This window comes from Morone saxatilis, unplaced genomic scaffold (genome assembly GCF_004916995.1).
Source record: "Morone saxatilis isolate NCDOM2014 unplaced genomic scaffold, NCSU_SB_2.0 Contig3, whole genome shotgun sequence".
NCBI lineage: Eukaryota > Metazoa > Chordata > Actinopteri > Moronidae > Morone > Morone saxatilis.
This window is the reverse complement of record NW_023339873.1, coordinates 7,662,756-7,679,025: the sequence shown is the minus strand read 5'-3', so window position 1 is coordinate 7,679,025 and position 16,270 is coordinate 7,662,756.

Below are 16,270 nucleotides of genomic sequence, written 5' to 3'. Positions count from 1 at the left end.
ATATATATATATATATATCACTTGAGATTCTCACTTCCCACGCACACACTGTGACTTTTGCCCCTCTTCCTTGTAAAGAATCACAACAGCCCGCATGTTTTGATAGCACAGCACACAGTAATCAGGTCAGTCGGCAAGGAAAACACATACAGGTTTTTAGCTGTTGCTGTAGTAACTCACTACAACAGACACACTTGCAGTTGACTTATATACATTCACCATTAAGACATATCCAGATGATAGGACTGTGTGTGGTTGGTCTGATGCCAGTCAGAGGCGCTCTCTGTGTTTTGGCTTATTTTGAAGAAATACTCTCAAGTTCACAGCTTTTATTTCTGTTTGTGTAACACAGTAATAAATATTCAGTAATGCACCAGCCTGTCCTGGTTCGGGGAGGAAATAGTTTGCAGCTGACATTCAGTGGTATAACTCTGTAAAGGTGGCTGAAGTGAAGAACATGTCATTGTATAAAGCTTACGATAACATTGAGGGTTAAATGGTGACTAATCCTTCCTCCTTCCTCTATCCTTTGAATCGCTTGGCTCTTTGCCTTGGCTCTTCCCATAGTAGGCCTATAAAAAGACTGAGAATCCCATAATGGTTCTCATTTGTAGCATACACACATACTGTAGTTTGTTGTCATTTTCAAGCTAATAATGGGTCGTAGTGAATATGTAATGGGTATTTGTTTGGAGGAGAATTGGTTCCAGGCAGCTGCTGTTAAGATAAGCAAATGGCTTTGTCCATATGCTGCACAGAACATTTACTTCATGAATGCATCCTGATGAAAAGAAGATACTGTTAATTGTTTTAAACGTAAAGGTATTAACGTGTATTGTTTAAGACCGTGAATACAAGTGGAAAGAGTGGACCTGGATCCCGTATAATGAATTGTGCCATATAACAGTTACTGAGCCAGAGGCTTTCACCACTCAACTGCAGTGTGCTTTTTGTTGAAGCCATATGCTTATAATGACACAGTTCAGGAGATTATGTAATGGCTTTGACATTTGTCAGAGCCTATTACACAGTGACCTTGATTCAAGATGCTGGCTAAAGAAAGAACAATATTTCCTGTTCCTATTGCTGTCCAGCCTTCAGAGGCTTTGAGAACAGTTGAAGGAATCTTAAAGAGAAACCAAATGTTGATGTTCATTCATATATAAGTCATATAAGCTAACTGAAGAGAAGCACATTGATTTGAGATAATTACACCCCAGTATGAGATCAGTACAATACAGTTTTCTTCAGTTTTTCACAAATGTATGAAAATAATAGAATAAGGCAGATGGATGCATTTGGTCCAATGTTTTAAATGAATTTGATTGGATTAATTCACGGGTTTGATGGAGCTATAGAATAACGTGTATTATGTGCTAAAATTACACAAGCACATGCATTTTACACCTTTTCTAAATTAGCTACAGTAGTGTGATTATTGGGATTATAAAAAAGGAAAGTGCTGCTAGTGTCAATATGCAGAGACCTGCAACCTTTTGGCACCCCTGGCTGCTTTAAGGCGTTCCCTGTCATGTGGTTTCCTGTTGTGTAATTAGCTGCGTTGCCCTTGTCTGTCACTTTTGTTGCGCAGGGCGTCTCAGGTCAAGTCAGCAATAAGATTTTGTTTCTAAAGCCAAGCTGAATTTGTTTACTTAACAGTAGTCTGCTGCAATGAGGTCCAGCAGTGGCAGAGTGTTTTCTCCTTTTTTATTCATCCACAGTTGTAGAGAAGCTGCATCATAGTCAACATAATAAAACATTAAAAAAAAAATATATATATATAAAGAATGAAAATATTAAGTTAAGTTTAAACACCAAGTTTTACAGTTTGACCCTTTTAAAAGCTGGACAAATTGCATTGTTGGCATAGCTCTGAAATGATAGCAGCTTTCTGTGGTTTAATAAAACCCTTTTTCACTGTTACTGCTTTAGCACAACATGCAGATTAATTGGCCGCGTGTATACAATATTATATCATTTGAGCCTCATTACACTGACATTAGAGCGATGTCACCTGTTTGCTCTGACCTTTTTAAAGCCATTATACTTAAACAGAAACCCCAGGCGCCATTAAGTAAAATTATTGATCGTTTTAAAATGTCATGCACAGCAGAATGTGATCATCTAGGAAGACATGCCAAAGTGTGAGGAGCTGCTGCCCAAGACGTACATATTATAAACTATTAGAAGTGCGTATTTAGGGGTATGGTATATAAAGGTCCATCGGTCTGTTAGGGCTCAAGTACATGGTGGCAGCATATAAAACAAACTTTATTTGGTGTCTTTAAGAACAATCCCCCCCCAAGCACTCTAACTCAAAAACACTACAAGGTTACAGGATCAGCTGGTGACCACAGCATGTGTACTGGCTGGAAAGTTTCCCCATGTAAATGTTTATACACACATCAAAACAGGATTACATTGTATAATAAAAGTGAGTGCTAGCTGTGCTTCACAGATCTCATCTTTTACCAAGTGGCTACAACCACCAGTAGTAATAGTAATGCTCCAGATTACCAAGCTGGGTGTGTTGGAAATTGCCAGGCTGATTGGAAAGGAAAATTGCATGTTGTCAGATAGCATAGCAGTGTTGACATAATGATGGATTAGATAACGCGATGACAACCGATTCCATTTCCTGAAACCATAAGAGAGGTAGACTCTGTAGTCGGAGGGTATTTGTTAAAGTAATGCTGTTCAGCTGTCAGGCTGAGCAGTAATGAGACTGAGGTGTGTCATATCACGTTTGTGTGGTTGTGTGTGTTTTGGAGGTTTTTGATATCTCCCTGGTGTTCATTCACACATGGCTCAATGGTTGCTAGGCTGAGCAAGCTGCTTTTACCTCCAGCTAATTCACAAGTGTGTTTTCTGATGCAGCCAAGCTACCGACTGGCAGTGGCGATTACTAGTTTTAGTCTAGAATGGGAAAACAATACCAAGGCTTTACTTTCCAATGTCAAGACACTTCTTTTTCTAGCCCATTTCTTATTGAATAGCATTTTTTGGTCTGCTACCGCATACAGATCTGCCAGGGCTCTAACTTAAGGCCATCCTCTCGTCCCAGGAATGGAAATAAGTCATCGGGAGCAATAAAAAAAACAAATTTTGGCACGGTCACAGGACTGAAAGGTAATAAAGAAATACAGCTATGACACTGCTGTCACACAGACGCACACACAGCAAGAAGATGAACTGTGATGTGACATCTGAATGCTGTGTACCTGTCACAGCTGTCAGGCAGTTACCCTGCCATCCCAAGGTGGCGGTGGGATTTTGGTCTGCCACTAGCGGCCACACGAGTGAAACGTACTTCAGAAGATACAGGAACAAATGCTTTCTCTCCCTCTCTCTCTCTATCTCTCAGAATGAATTGTTAGAAGTGTGAATGTACATTACAAGTTACATAACCTCTTCATACTGGAGCCAACCAGACAGATGTTGAATTGAATGAATGTGATATTAAATGAATGTATAAAATCTTTAAATTAAATGTGAGCTGATTTATAATTTAATCATACAATCAATTTATTTATGCCCCTCATCACTTTCATTTATCAAAATGATTTTATCGTAACAGAAATGGCCATTTTATAATTGGGACGTCCAGCGGAGGGTGGTGAACAAAGTTAAGTTAGAGCCCTGTCTGCTCTGTAAACCACTTGTTCTTTTTTCTCCACTGACAAACAATACGAGACCAAAAGAGAGAATTTAGTATTTTTAAATTTCATTATGGCGCCCCCTAGTTTTGCATGAACTCGACGTAATACCGTCAGCTGTCCTTCTACGTAGATGGAGACCTTATTTCAGTCAGACAGCAGGTAGACAACACAAGAGCCACAGACAATAAAAACCAACAGCTTTCCGGCTGAAGTCTCCTTCATATCTAGCTTCCAAACATGAACTCGTGTATTGTTCTGCACCTTTTTAAATGAGCAACAAAACAGTAAAGTGCTCTGCTAGGGTCTGTTTGTAGGCTAGATTGCTAATTAGCTGCTCAGCTGCAGAACATTAAACAGTATGCAAATGTGACTGCAAATGCCACTGTGGTCCAGTTATGCTCCTAATATTATTTGAAAGCTGTAGTAACTAGTGGAATCAACCAAGAAGCTTTTATATGTGAAAGGTACGCTCATACAAATGGGATGTTTTGTTGGAGGTCAAACTAGCAGCAGCATGTGATGTTTGACCCTTGCTGTGCAGAGTGATATAAGTGCAGTGGCACTTATCATCATCGTCAGACTTAATGTAGTAATTTTACATTCAAGTTTTGCTATTTCTATTTAAGTAAAGGACTTGAGTGTTTTCTCCACCGTTGCTTGTGCACTCATAGGAGCCTCTAATGAATCCTAAACCTCAACCACACAGTGGAATCTCAATGCTCAATGGGATGTAAACCATGGTAACACAACACAAAAATAAACAAGGCAATTACCGTAATTCCGAATAGCGTGAATGTGATTTGTGATAATGTGTTAATTTGATGTCTTTTCATCTTGTTCAAGCCGAATGCAACCACTAACTTTCCTCTCTCACTGGCAGCGTAATAGGTGAAACATTACTGTGTTGTCATTTCCATCACTTGAAAAACGTCCAATTAAAATGCCAACTTCTGTTTATGTAAAGCAATGAAAGTGCTGCTATTATTAGCCCACCTGCATCAGGAAATGTGATGTTCTATCAGGAAGTGTTTTTCAGTATGAAAACAAGTAGTGCAGCAATATTGAACAGCTAGTATTTGATGGGAATTATTCACAAAATAAGTCATACTGTGAAATGATTCAAAATGGTGTGTTTTGGCATTCAATGGAGGAAAAAAAGTCTAGCTCCTCACTTTATTTCAGGATGTTTGGATGGATGTTTTGGTTTGTCTCCTCTGCCTTCTGCTGTTAGGACAGTGAGGAAGTGTTGCTCCCGCCTGTGTTTGGATCGTCTGCTCTGCTGAGACTGACATCAGTTCATTTTTACATCAGCGCTGTAAAGTGGAGCTTTGTAGACTGGAACACCTTATTAAAGACTGAGCCTCAGACAGAGGGCTCAAAGAAAAGGCTGCCACCACATCACATTGAACGCAGGGGAGAGTTTAAGGTGGAATGAACAGGGAGCCTTTTGTGTGAAGAAGCAGATGGAGGTCTCTGTACGTTCACATTGAATTCAGTACAATACATTTAATACAGTAAGAATCACATTAAAAAGACTACGACATTGTGCATAGAACACTTAATTTCTCGGAACACTTTATTTGACACCATGCCTCCTATTTATTATCGGATGATGGTTTATAACATGTTATAATGTAGTTGTAAAGTATATGAAGACATTTAAAGTGAGGCATCCGTAAGTGGATGTTGGTGTATATACAAATAATGAGTCACAATAAGAGTAAAACACAATGCTATACATGAATAAATACATGTCCTTACATCTGTATAGAACTGGATTATAGTGTGTTATTGTTATTGTACCTTTCATACAGGTTAGTGCTATTCAGTGTTTTGCAGGTAATGGATGAAACTGATAATCAGACAGTATGTACAACATGAATGTAAACCTTTTTTCACAAATGATATAAATCAGCCAATAAAAGATTTTAAAAAACAGTATTATACAATAAAATAATAAACTAACAAAAAGAAATAATTAGTATTAAACATGTTAATGAAAAGCCGGGCTAAAGAGCTGCTGTTAGATTATCTGACAGGCTGTTTCAGCATGAAAACTAAAAGCTAGCTCACCAAATACGGTTCAATAGTCAGTTTCCTAATTCCTGTGTGGAAAGAATTTCTTTAGGAGCATTGGCCAACAATATGGTAGTGATATATGTGAATTGTGTCTGTGTAGTCCATAGTTTTTTTTTTTTTTATGAATGGAAAAGAGAGGTTATGGTTATTGGTCTCTTTGTGGGGCGTTAAAGAGTGACTCCAGTTGTTAAGATTGATATTTTGCTTTTTAAGAGTCTGATGTTTGGGTGATGAGTAAATTCTCACCTTGGCTTCAGAGGGGTTTTGACTCATTTGGATTTTAGTTTGTCAGAGCAGGCAGATCTAAATTTGGCACCAGACCAGACCTGCAAATCCTTTAGGTGTCATTTATGCAGGCGAGGTTAACAACCAGCTTCAAGCACCAGCAAATACCACCTCCTCAGCATCGGCTGTGGCTGTGAGTGTCTCAGCAGTCAGTGTTATTTGTACACACTCTTACTTAATATTGATTCACTGGCCTGTGCCAACTCAGTTCTGTGGTTGTAGAGAGTGGAAATTAAGTGGTCTCAAAAAGAATGGAAATTTCAGCAAAGTGAGCCACTAAACAGGGCTTTCTCGCAGGTTTGGAAACTGTAAATGTGCCAGATATTTATTGGTATTGGGAAAAGACAGCATGAAAAACCTTTTACTAAAAAAAACAAAAACAAAAAAAAAAACTATTGATTGTCTCTGCATAAAAACGGAGGTCTGGTAACGTACTTAAGAGCAGCAAAAGGAGAAGGGCTCATGACTAGAAAGTTGGTTTGATGCTGGGACTGTGGCAACAAAACTGCCTTATCTGGTGTATATGTTTCCATGGATTTCAGATGAATCCCTTTGTGGTCTCCTACAAGTGGAGATGTGACGGGCCAGATTTCCTCAAAACCCTGCCCTAAGACATCATTAGCTTGTATCACTCAGGCCCCATCTGTTCGTTCGGCCTGTGTACAAGGGATTAAAGGGGTTTCCCTGGCTGACTCCAACAGATTATTTGCCGTAAACCTCCTTCCTAAGTCCCTTCTGACTGTACATCTTCCTGCCAGCATTATCCACATGTAAACCAAACAGTCAGACACAGTTTCAGAAAAACCCACCGCAAACAGCTTCCTAAAACTGTTGACCGTTGTATTAAGATTCGCCTCATTTGAACACCATCTACAGTGGCTGATGGGCTTTAACGCTGCCCCTGACATTACTACTTGACTCATGTGCTACATTTTAGTTGTTTACAGTTTTGTGAGACAGAAAACGATTTGAAATAGTAAATTTAATAGTAATATTCAAATTCCTATTACCTAAATGTCACACAATATATCGCATCACAAAATAATCGCTCATCATGGCACCACTATTATTGTAGACTAGGGCTGCAAACTATTATCTCATTATAGATTATTCATTAAGTCAATGAAATGTCATATCAATAGAAAATATGCACATTACATGTTCTGAGGAGACACTGTGGCATCTTTAAATGTCTTGTTTTGTCTGACCAACAGTTCAAATTCAAAGCAATCAGCAAATCTTCACATTTAAAGGTCCAGTGTCTAACATTTAGTAGGATCTAGTGGCAATATACATGAGTAGGTTTTCATTAGTGTATAAACAGAGAGAGCGGGTAACCTTCTGCAGAGTTTTGCCATGTTGTACAGCCATGTTTCTACTGCAGCACAGCCTCTAATACTGGCTGATCACCTAATTGTTTGAGCTCCATCGTGGGCAATATATCATGCTAGCATCTTACTGTGCTTACCCAGTGATTCATGTTTTATTCTACAGTCATGATTGACCTGCATTTGCCTTGCAGTAAATGCTGATTTTCCTCTTGTGCTTTTTTTTGAATTGGGTTGACTGAGTGATCTCTCCTACTTGGCTCTGTGCTCTTGGTCCAGCCAGGCCCTGGAACTCACTGCCAAAGATTCAATGGGCTGTTGGGCTGTTTTACTATTATAAATAATTATACCCCAACTCTGGAATAGGGCTGTAACTAACTATTATTTACTACTGTTAAAAATGCTTATTGTTTTCTCGATTAATTAAATAAACACTGGGTCTTTAAGATGTCAATGAAAAAATGATAAATGACCATCACAAGCCCAAAGAGACGTCCTCAAATGGGATTGTTTTGTCCTACCAACTAAGATATTAAATCTACTGTCATATAAAAGAAGTAAAAGCAGAATATTCTCACATTTGGGAAGCTGGAACCAAACAATGACTGGCATTTATTGCTTACAAAAAGACTTTATGTGTCGACCAACTAAGCTCTAGATTTAGCGCTTGACATAACTACTAGTGATCACTTCCATGGTTGATTAATATCTTCAATCTAATATTACTTAATGTAATGATTCAATTCAGTTATGAAAAAAGCTCATTTAAAGTCAACAGAACCTCAGATAGTTTCTTAAAATTGGTTATCTGCAAACGACAGTCTAATAATGATATGAAAACAAAGTTTCTTTATTTTATAAATGACAGAAGTAATGAAACAGTTCAAAATGTCATCAATTACATGTTCTGAAATTCGATTCAAATTGCTTAATCACATTTTGCGGCTGTGAAGTAATTATTTCTGGTGTGGTCTAAAACAGCCCCCAGCAGACTAAACTGTTGTGCATCCCTCAGCAGGAGAGGTTCATCTGAAAACATCACTCACTATGAATCCAGCATGTCGCTCTTTTCTTTTTTAAATCTTCCTCTTTCTCTGTGTCTTGCCATTTGTGTCAGACACCTGGCTGGGATTTACATACACTACCTTCCTTGAAGCATTGTTTTAAATCAGCCATCTGCTTCATTCAAAGCTCACTAGCCCCCTTCTTCTGATTCCCCCACCCTCCGTCTGTATCTGGGCACTCATTATGCTGTTATGGGGCTACATAACAGCAGTTTTATTTTTCGCTTTGACATCTGCCTGCTCAGATTAGCAGGCTTCTCCCGCTCCTGTGAAATCTTCGACATGCCGCTAGATCATTAGGAAATAATAAAGGGTGTGAGAACTAATGGCCTCCACATTAGTGTCTGTGAGTTTGTGAGTGTGTCTCGCCCCGTCCTCCCTCTTCCTCCCCCTCTATTAGAAGTGAATATGAGGCAGACTGAAAACCGGGGCCCAAGGTGAGAGAGGGAGCCCAGGCAGATGAGAGAAGAACAAATTAGTCTTTTTTTTTTTTCTACTCTACACTCTCTCCTGCTGCTCTTTCCCTCTGTGCTGCTTGTCACACTTTCTCCCTCTCTTTCCCCACCTTACCCCTCCTCCCATTTGCCCCCTCACTCTCCCAAAACCCCCCTACCCCCCCTCCTTCTCTCCTGGCTCCATTTTGCGTCAGCTGCAGCCAAGCAGGCAGCCATTGCACAGAGAGGGAGGGGGGAGAAACATCTATTGCCTCTTCTATCTCTTTTATGCTCTTCCATAGCCTTGCCCTTTTTTCTTATGATCTGTTTATCCTTTATTCACAGAGGTAGTTCTCAGGAGATTGGGGAAAAAAATCTATTTTTCAGCTGAGATCTTATCAGTTTGTGCAGTTCACACAGCATCCTTCCCCTCCCCTCCTCTTTGCTAAGATCAGGCTTTGTGTGCTGCAGAGAACGAGCGTACAGTAGTGTGGCAATAACAGATGGCTGTGTGTGTGTGTGTGTCTATGTGTGTGTGGGAACACGGCTATGAGTCTGACTCTGTGACTCTGTGTCGGATGGGTAATCTCCCGTGTGACATAATCATAATCTGGTTAAACCAGACGGCCACAGTTGGCCTCAAGGCTGTTCCACATTATAAGGCCATGGCTCTTTGGTCTCAGTATGTATGGAGACTGGCAGCATGATAAAGTGCAATTATTGTCTTGGTGGTTCAGCTCGCAGTAGTGGCCCAGAGGGACCGATTGTGGTTCAAGTCAGACTTTAGTTGGCCTTCATTGTGGAGAGGGTTTTAAAAGCACGAGAGCTTGCTGATTCTTTTTGTTCTTTGTTGAAGTTCAGAGTTTTAGGACAGTCCTGATATTGACAGGACTTGAGATTCCAACATTGTCTCACACCTCAGTTCATCACACAAGGTCAGAATAACTCGGTTGCTCACCAGTGCTCCAATGATTTTGTTTTGTTAATCTTCTGATTACTTTCTCGATTAATTGTTTGGACAAAAATAACAATTTCCACGAGTACAAGCTGACATATTTTAAGAGCTGTAATCTACTTTCAGAGCAATCATTTTGGCATCAGATTCAGCAAGCAGCTGTTGTCAGTGACAAAGCTCTAAAAACCCACAGTATGCTACCTGCTCAGCGCCTAATGGCAGAAACACAAAGTGAGCAGTGGGGTCGTTGCCCCGCTGTCCGGCATCATGCTGCCCTCCGTTAACCACCACTCTTCTCTGCTACCATCACAGTTAGTTCTGCGGTCCTTCTGAGACATGGTTTGTTCACGAGTTTAAAGCCTGCCTCGCTGTCGCTCAGTGTACAATGACGCAGCTAAAGAAGTGCAAAGACTCTGACAAAAATGCAACTTGACTTGACTTTTCGGGAGCAGCCCTAGTTAGCAACAAGCTGCTAAACGTAGTGGAGCATTCAGCATATGGTATATTTCATGACCTATTGCTAATCCTAACATGCTAATGTTGCTCCATATATGCTTGGATGTGTAAATAAGTGACTATTAGCTCACAGGTAAGCCATATATATTTGATATGGTGATAGTATATTAGTTTTGTGTTCCCAAAAAAATCTGTTATTGCAGGTTTAAATTGCTTATGTCCAAAACCCAAATATATTCAATTTACTGTCATATCAGACAGAAAAACAACAAATGTTCACATTTTTTGGAAGCAGTGGATTTATGACACCTTTGCTTTAAAATCAAGTTCAATAATTAATCAGTTTTCAAAATTGTTGCCAGTTAGTTTTCTGTCAATCCACTTATCCATGTATCCTACTTGTCTCAGCTCTAGTGCAGACAAGGGGTGAACAAATACTACTTTTATAATACTGCTTTGTCTCCGAGTACGTTTCTAGTGCTTGTAAGTGGCATCATTATTTTTCCCTCTTGGAAGTCAAACACTTCAAGATCAGTAATGATACACTCTCCTTTTCCCGCCTCACACAACCAGCCATAAAAACATTTAGTATTACATTTGCCAGGCATGATTTCATTTGCAGAAAATACTCAATGCCTTTAATGTTGAGACTCGAGTTTACTGAGATACCCTTCTTCTAAATACTGTTGTAATGTAGTTTCAGTAAAAGGATCAGCAAAGTTCACACAATGTAATTTAAAAGCAGTATGAATGATCAACCCATCGCTGACATAATTGCCCATCCTTATGTCTGCCTGTATCCGTTTTAACTACATGTTTTTCAAAGAAAAAGTGAAGGACATGCATTTCCATTCTTATATGCTCTGCATCGTAAAGGCGTTAACATCACTTTATTACCATTTTAATTCGAGCTGGCAGGTGCTAGATTAAATGCATCGTCGGACTGAACTCTCTGCTGCTCTGCCTTCTTTCTGCAGTTGACAGACTTCATTTCTGCAACCACAGAGAACCCTGGTGAGAAAGTATGCAAGGCGTCGTACAGTTTATGTTGAGAAGTGCATATGAATTAAAGCTATTGCAAGTATGTGACACATGCCATTTGTGTCTGCTCAGTCACAAGAATGCCAAAACTTCCTGTTTGTAGTTGGTTATTGGAGCAGCATAGACAGATCATGCAGGTTACTGCCTGCTGTAATCATTTTCTGTTCCTCTTTTTCACAGGCAGATCGGTTGTCTGATCTTCCAGTGTATCTCTACCTGTTTGTTTTGCATCTGTCTTGATATTTCTTCCCTCGTTGCCTCTCTGAATGCTTTGTGCTGACTAGCTGACTTTTTATCTGAAGCAATTTGCCAATTGTTGTTCACGCGATGGAATTGGAAGAGTGGGAACATTGGAATGCGAGTTTAAATCCTTTACGTTGATCAATAATGGTAGTCGTGAACACCATCGACTGATGTCCTTATAGCAGTTGCTATAACAAGTGTATATTCTGAATGTAGGACTCCAGCCAGTCTGCAAACAAACAACTGCCTGTAGTCAGTTTGCTTCATTTGCTCTGTTAAATCTATTATAATTAAATTAAGGCACTACTCTGGCTATAAAAAGCATTACCACATCTAGTTGTTTTGCTTCGTCTTTTATGTTATGCATAGTCTAGTTTGATCCTGTAGGTTGAATTTACACATGCTCCAGAAAGGTCACTTCTGTCTTCCCCAGACACCCCACATAATAAAGGTTGTGTTAAGCTCTGTGTCTATTCATCACTATAAAAAAAAAACGCCGCTCCCTCCCTTCTCTTACTTTGTAGTATGAATGCCAGACTGCCACACCTTTCAGACATTAACACAAACAAATCATGTAATGTTGCAGCAATCTGGGCGCTGTGAACCATTAAGGCTTTAATTGCAGTATTATGTTATTAGTAACAATTTGTCAACATACTGCCTGTCTTTTTGAATGAGCTAATAGCAGTATCACTGACCTTTTTAAGTAATTAAAAGTGGTTCTGCTTCTGCGAGTATTATCGACCGTCTTGCACGTTTAAAAGATCCTCACACTTTTCCATCAGTATCTGTCCCTCTGTATGATTTTTTCCCCCCTTTGATGTATTTTGCAGATCTGAACTGTGAAAGCTCCGGCCTGTTGCAATCAGATACCAGCATGTAGAATAAGCACTAGCCTATCTGATGCAGCAGGACTCCGGGCTGAAGCATTTTCAGTCACAAACACAACTGTTGCTCTGTATGACAAGCAGAAAGGTCTAGGATGGCTGAAATATTTAAAGATAGCATGTTTTACTAATCATACCGTTGCATGGACCTTGTTGGCCCTGCAGCTCAGACTGTTAAAACTGAGCAGCTTATTCAGAGTTGAACCGCTGACTGGATGTTGGCCACTCGCCAGAGTGTCTCGTAGAACAGAAAAGTCTTCAGATTTGTCAGTTTTCCTCTAGTGGTTTGTGATGACAGACTCTATACTATTATATTTAATTATAGAAGTACATCATATGAAAGTTACAACCACTGGTTGCCATTCACTGTGCTGCTAAGCCATTCCTGTGAGTGCTTCTGCCTTAATTATATTCATGTAGAAGATTACAACTTCTCACTTCTTACAGCCATAATGCATATGACCATTGCATTTAATTAAATCCATAATATACAACCTGAGAGTGGCTGTTAGAAGCTGGCAAAGAAATTAGTTATTTTTGGAAGTCAGTTTTTGACTTTATTCAGGCAAAGACCATTTTTTTGTGCACTTGAACCTAATTAATTTAAATTCTGTCACCAGCACAGACATATCTTTGATTATGTAGTCTGCTTGGCGTAATAAATGACCAGTTTCTTACCCTTGCACTAATTGTGCTCAATCGGCCATGACTAGAGCTAAGTACAATCCTGTCATTGGTGTAAATAATATAGATTTTTGAAATGTTTTGTTTTTTAGCCATAGCTATGTAAACATGTACCTGCTGGAAATATTGCATGACCCCGACAAATGGAAGTAAATATATTGAAAACAACATTTAAAGTTTCACGGGAGAGATGTATCCGAATTGTGAAGGATCCGTAAGAGAATAACATTGTCCTCATAAGTGTGAAGTGTGGTAACAGATGTTTGGCCATCATAGCAATGACCTTTTTATGTGTTGCACGGTTTGAGTTCACACAGTATTTGACTATAGTGATTGCTGTGAGGAAACTCGCTCTTCCTGAGTTATTCTCCAGCTCAGAACTACACATGCAGCTGTCTGACTCGATTGCAGGCTCTTTGTCTTACTTTCAGCTGTTGTGATGTACTTTGCAACACATGCTGAAGATGTCTGCAGGGCTGTATAACAACTAACCAGGTGGTTCTTCTGGCATTTGTTGGGAAGTGCTAATTTCTCTGACAGACAAGCTTTTTTTTTTTCTTTTTCTTTTTTTTGCACACTCTGCTTAAGAATAGGTTTTCCCTATGACTCAAAAACACTTACACAAACATACATGCACACAGTCAGAGGGCTGAAAGCACAGTATGAGGCATTTGCGGAGTTCTTGGTGCTTTGAGGACACTGTCACTTTGACCTGCTGTCTGGAGGATTGACCCTCTCATTTTCCAGTCATGGGATCATCCCTCAGGCCAGCAAGTCCACCAAGATTCAAGTTAATTGAATCCATTTAAATCCATACGGGCTTAAACTAGACTGCCACCCTCGAGCACTCAGCGTTCACCCCGAACACACTGCTGCAGTACTCTCAACCAAAAGATGAGTAGAGACGCCTCACTCTGCCTCCTCCTCCTCACAACATCTTAGCAATGTCACAAAGTGTGTGGTAAAAGTACATCCAAGGGACCACAGTGTGCCAGGGAGGAGAGGAGATAACGCAGCATGGTTTACAGTTACAGATAACAGCTGAGGCTGATTTGGGTCACATTCTCCACAAGCCAAAAGTGTCAACATAAATCGTTTTTGAGAAAATAATGGAAGTGGTAAATGGCCGTTGAGCAGAAAATGACTTGAGGTCTGTATTGGGTATGTTGCTAAGGAAACCAACCTTGTAAAGACAAGTGCTTTGCAAGGGGTTAACGTCCAGTTGTGTAGGCAGAATGTTTGATCAGTTTTTAATAATTGAGCCATCACTGTACAGACTACTTTTGAATGTAGCCACACAAAGCGAGAGAAAGAGGTGTAAAAGTAAATCCACTTCAGCCTGAGCTGGATGTAACATCAGCTCAGCAAGTCAGCAGCTTCTGTATATATATATATGTGTGTGTGTGTGTGTGTGTGTAGAGACTGGAGACAAAGTTAAGCAGCTTTAGCTTGTGCCAGTCAGTTAGAGCTTTACCATGTTTTGCTGAGCCTATGGCTGTAATATAACGAGAGAATAATACCCTCCCAGTTTCTTAGTTGAATTTTCTTCAGGCTGACTCCTCAACGGTTCATTAAGGAATATAGTGGGTAGTTTTCTCTTAAGCGGACTTACTCATGCCCAGCTTTTTTTCTTGCTTCAAGATTGGCTTTAGTGATTTGACTTTAATACTGAATATTTCTTAGTAGTCATGGTTTAAAATCTCTCTAAATGTCTCCCTTATGGCACATTACGTTTAGGCTTCTGCTCATCTGAAGAGCTGTGGGGGATATTGAGGGAACACACACACACACACACACACACACACACCCTGTGGCATTCAGTTGTAGGGCTATCAGTTTGTGACTGCACACTTTACTTTAAGAGGCTGTTAGAAGTAGAATTATTTTGCAGATGTGTTGAGCAGTGGAAGTAATGGTGCATGGTATTGTGGTAGAATGCTGAAAGGGGAAATGCTTCTTAGCTGTATGGGAATATGTAGCTGTTTTGTTTTTTTGTTCGTTGCACAAGTATATGGTAAATTCTTCAATTAAATTGGGGGCTTAAGATAGTCTCACTTTCTCTGTGGGAAACGTTTCACCAGTCTGCGTCATGAAGTGAGCTGGACAGAAACAAAATGGCATGTGAAAATAATTATGACTTTCTTCCCAATCCTGATTCTACGAATAACACTTGAGCTTCTTCAGTTTCACATCCCTAAGCAGAATTTTGACGTTCGCATATTCTGCTGAGATGTCTCTGCTTAAGTTGTTCTGTTAGTTAAATGTGTTTTTCTGCATTTTGCAATGAACTTGCTGGGAGTCCTGTTGACACTCTTGAATCTCTTTGTGCTTTCACCAGCAGCACACTTTGATGTTTCGCTTTGTGCCAGCTACCTACCTGAGGCCACACACAGGTTAATTATGTATTGTAACCTAATTAACATGACAATAAAGGCTTTGAGTTGCAAACAGCTGGTAACTGTTTGACAAAACACTACAAGCGAGCTTTTCTGTTTGGCCTTTACACAGCAGCGCAGTAAATCAAATTAATATCGCTTTATGGACTTTACAGCATAAAGACTCTGTCAGGTTTGTCTTGAGTTGTTTGTATTTTCTCGTCCCACAAGTAATTTATGAATATGATAAACATGAACATTTTATTCTGGGTTATTCTCCAAATAAATGTATTTCAGTTCAGCTTTTCCATTTCTTTTTGTCTGTTTTTCTACTTTGTTTTGTCCTAATCCCAATTTATACATTTACATATTCCTCTCATAGTTGGCCCCAGTGGGAAGTGTTAATACCCAGCTTTACTCACCAATGCAGGATCACTGTCTCACATCCTGAAATATTGACTGTAGAGACAGAAATAGCTTGCGAGTCTCGATCGGCTTTATTGACGGCAACACATATTGAAGGACATGTACAGTATCCGGGCAACCATCCATTTTTCAAGTCTTGTGCGTTTTACCCTCCTGATGTTGTTAGCGGTGAATCCAGTCTTGACTCTTCCTGTTTAAAACGCCGCACAATTGTAGGCCACAGTATTAGAAAAAGGGGCTTAGGACATTCCGTCTCTAGAGATAATGGCCAATTATAGCAGATGCAGTGCAGGTTATAGTTGTCAGAAGAATCAGCCAGCAGGGACCACGGCAGCAGGAGTGTGTGTGTGTGTG